The sequence below is a fragment of the Notothenia coriiceps genome, unplaced genomic scaffold (genome assembly GCF_000735185.1).
Source record: "Notothenia coriiceps isolate Sejong01 unplaced genomic scaffold, NC01 NC01_scaffold00023586, whole genome shotgun sequence".
In the NCBI taxonomy this organism is placed as follows: Eukaryota; Metazoa; Chordata; class Actinopteri; order Perciformes; family Nototheniidae; genus Notothenia; species Notothenia coriiceps.
Genome location: NW_011356287.1, coordinates 272,756 through 277,082, shown reverse-complemented (window position 1 = coordinate 277,082; position 4,327 = coordinate 272,756).

Below are 4,327 nucleotides of genomic sequence, written 5' to 3'. Positions count from 1 at the left end.
CTCAGCTGTCAGAGAGTCAGAGTCTCAGAAAAGAGGTCAGCCTTCTGTTTGGATGAACGCTCGCTCCAGCTGATCAATGCTCTTGGAGCTTAGATTGCATTTTGAGATCAAAAGGCTTCCGCTCCAAAAAGTCTGAAATGTGTAACATCTGAGTTGTTCCCCCTTCTTTTGAAACTGTAAAACTTTCAGACTATATCAAAAGTGAAGAGCTTGGCTGGCCTTTTTAAGAGCCTGGAAACAGCCTGAAAGCTATTTTCAAAGACACAAGAAGAAGTGGATTTAAGTCCAAGCTTTTGAGTAACGAATGCTCCAATTTACAAAGTTTGTTTGTAGTTCTTATGATTAGTATAAACATGGTACTGAGATTATTTTTTTGTGGACAGCCATTTCATTCTAACCCTCAGAGTTTAAAATAATAATGCTGATCCACGAGTCCGACTCATGCCAAGTTTTCTATTCAATGCCCCAGGCGTCCTGTTAAAGCAACAACTCCTCTTAAACTAAGGCTACTGGTTGGCCTGTGTGTAAGTAAAGCGAACCCTCTCACATCTTATAAATACTGTTTTTAATTATTTATTTCAAGGTGTGATTCTCTGCATGATTTGGAGGCAGCTGAAGAAATGTTATTAAACCCAAAACATTTCTACAACTACATGATGATAGGCTTTTAATTAACACAGGCCTCGTTTCACAGGACATTGTGAAGTGTGTTGCCCTTCTGTGTGGCTCTGAAAGTGAACAACACCCTGCTACGTAGATCTAGATATACAGGAACCAGGCTAGTAGAGGAAGATAGACAAGAATAGCTTCCATGTGTGGCTTGTCTGCCCTACAACACAACAATGGAGCCATGAAAACTCCCCTAGATTGAAATCTTTAGGAACAAATCTGAGCTAATGACAAAGGCCTCAACCCCGGTGATCTGGCACACAACCCATCTCATAGGTGTTGCTATATGTATTCCTTTTTTTGTCAGATATCTTCCTTTCCCTAGTGTCAAGGTGCGGCCTGAGATTCGTATTCTACAACAGTAAATACCCTACTGGTGAGTTAAAAATGGCGGTTGCTAACAAGGGTCTAAACCAGACGACTAAACGCCATCACGCCCAACATTAGCCACCTTTAGCTTAGCGGTGCTGACGTGAAGTCATGTGACCGTGTTGTAGTTCCCTTATAGGCATTAGCGTTAGTTTCAAAAATCACCAAGTGGGGTTGATCCTGCTGAACAAATCGGTAAGTATCATAAACGTTTGTTTGGATCTTATTATCTGCAATATTCGGAAATCCAATGGAAAATCTCATTGGATTTTGTTGAGGGAGCCCTTGCGATGCTAACTTCGTGTTGAACAACAACAACAATACGTCATCACTGCACCGCTCTCCTCTCTCTCGGTCGCCCATTCATCTAGGTTCCTTTTAGACTACGGAAATCACTTCTTCCCTGTTCCAGCAGTGCTAAAAGATAACCTGGCCAGCAAACACTTAGCTTCTCTGCCTCTGCTTTGCCACAGGCTACAGAGGAAGCTGCAAACAGCCAAGGTGTTGAAAGTCTTCCACCTCCCTTGCGTTTACTTCTTGGCAAAGCCTCCCTGTGCCAGCCTCCAACTCTTAACAGGGCCCTACTGGAAGTGTGCGCCCAGTCCGGTAAATGACGTGAGAGAAGGTGGCACCGCCGGATAACGGATCCTCTGTAACAACCAGGAAACTCTTGACGAAAGAGTCACCTGTTACTGAACACACTGATTGCTGTCCAAAGTGTCCAATCATATTAAGGGCTGAGATAAAGAGAGGTATAGTCTGCAGCCTCACCAGTTTACCGCACATCCAAATGGAGATTTGGCAGAGCTTTTTATATTATGCAAACTCATAGCAGACTGCCAGGTAGGGAAGGGAAAGGACTCGTCTTCTCAAAATGCAAAACAGGGGAATTACTGCACTTTAAAGTTTTGAAGAGGTCAAATTTAAAAAGGTGTCCCCTGAGTCTTGTAATCCAAAACCTTCAAATCTGTGACAGGAAATAGTTATAGGCCCACCATGACAATCAATGGCGCTGCTGTAATCATCCCTGATGCAGCCCAGGAGTCTAGTAGCCGGGGGGGGATGATGATGATGATGATACGGGATACAGACCACACACTTCCTGAAACATTCGCTTCATCAGGTAGATCCTTTTCTTGTAGGGATACCAGGTCAAGGATCTGGGATTTGCTCCACTCTTTGAGGAGGAGGAATATGGAGACAGAAAGGCGATGAGAGGAACAGCTGTCAGGAGCTTCCTTTTTCTCTCTCACACACACACACACACACACACACACACACACACACACACACACACACACACACACACACACACACACACACACACACACACACACACACACACACACACCATGTATACATCACTTCAGGGGACATTACATTGACTTACATGCATTTCCTGGAGACTTATCCTAACCTTAACCATAACCAACACATGCCTAACCCTAATCCTAACCACGTCTTCACCCTAAAATGAATGATTCCCCCAATTTGTCCCCATAAGGGAAGCCAGTCCCCACACGTGACTGTGTAAACAGATTTAGGTCCCCACAAGTATAGTAATGCTAGGCCACACACACACACACACACACACACACACACAAANACCTTGGCCGACTTCTTTCTAAACAGTTTCTACACACACACACACACACACACACACACACACACACACACACACACACACACACACACACACACACACACAAAAAATGTGACCTACACTGTAATTCAACATTGCAAAATAAGTTGAAATGTTTCCTTCTTTATATGACAGGTGTTTGTTTGCCACACACGTCTTTATTTAATTACTCCATGAAAAATGGCCTGGAGCTCTCCTGGGTGGGGTGAAGATAGAGGGTAATTACGGTGACACCTCGGCAAATAAACTGGATTTCCTCATCCTCTCTTCCTGCTTCCTCTGTCCCACCACCCTCCCCTGACCCATGTGCCTGTACAGCTGGGTGGAGGCAGGGAGGATGCACTGGGTGTGTGGACAGTGGAGTCATGGGGAGAGAAGGAGGGGGAGGCTGGTTGTGTTTTGGCATGGAGAACCGAGGCCCTTTTTCCGCCTCCTTCCTGTGGTTTTACGGCCCAGTTACCGGTAGCAACTCTCATCTGGCTATAGGAGTGGATCCCTGGCAGATCTGCCGCAGAGAGTTTAAACGAGAGGGGGGAAATAGGAAAGATATCTCCAGCAGGGAGGAAGACATTTTGGGTGTAAAAAAGGCTAATAAAAAACCACTGTTCACAATGCATGCCCATCACCGGACAGCAGGGAGAGAAAGGATCAAACTAGGTAGACAGCTAGAGAACCAAATGACACGTTTAGCTAAAGAAAGCCAGACATTTCACTCTGCTTTTATGACCAAAACACAACATTTGAGTGGAAATGTGTCACTCAGTCAGAATCCATAGGGGGGGGGGGACAATATCCAGCCTCCTGTGCACTGTTGTCTGGGAGCTCATAAAATACAACCGAGTTACATGCGGCGCACCTGAAACCAATCAAGCAATTAGCCGAGCAGGTAGGAGACTACGAGTTAACGAGTTACCGTGGAAACCACACACGTAGCTCAGCAGCACAGGAAAGCAAACACTCCACACACACACACAGCTTTTATTGCTTCATTAAATGTGATTAAGATGACATTATCCTTGGAACAGTGTATGATATTTCAAGCGTGGCGCAAAAAGCTGACTCCACAAGGCAAGAATTTTTTTGCACAGACGGAATTAAATATGACGTGGAACATTTGAAATAATGTATAAGAGCCCTGCAAATTCAATTCTCAATTTTATTATGGAGCTGTTCATACGAAGCAGCTGCAAAACATGTCTCATACTGTCAGCAGGATGGATCCCATTATGGAGCACTGCCACCCAGGCTCCAAAGGGCATACTTAAAACATACACTGAACAAAAATATAAACGCAACACTTTTATTTTTGCTCCCATTTTTCATGAGATGAACTCAAAGATCTAAAACATTTTCTACATACACAAAATAACCATTTCTCTCAAATATTGTTCACAAATCAGAAAAAATCTGTGATAGTGAGCACTTCTCCTTTGCCGAGATAATCCATCCCACCTCACAGGTGTGGCATATCAAGATGCTGATTAGACAGCATGATTATTGCACAGGTGTGCCTTAGGCTGGCCACAATAAAAGGCCACTCTGAAACGTGCAGTTTTGCTTTATTGGGGGGGTCTGGGGGGGTCCGAAAACCAGTCAGTATCTGGTGTGAGGGTTAGGGTTAGGATTAGGGGTTAGGGTTAGGGTTAG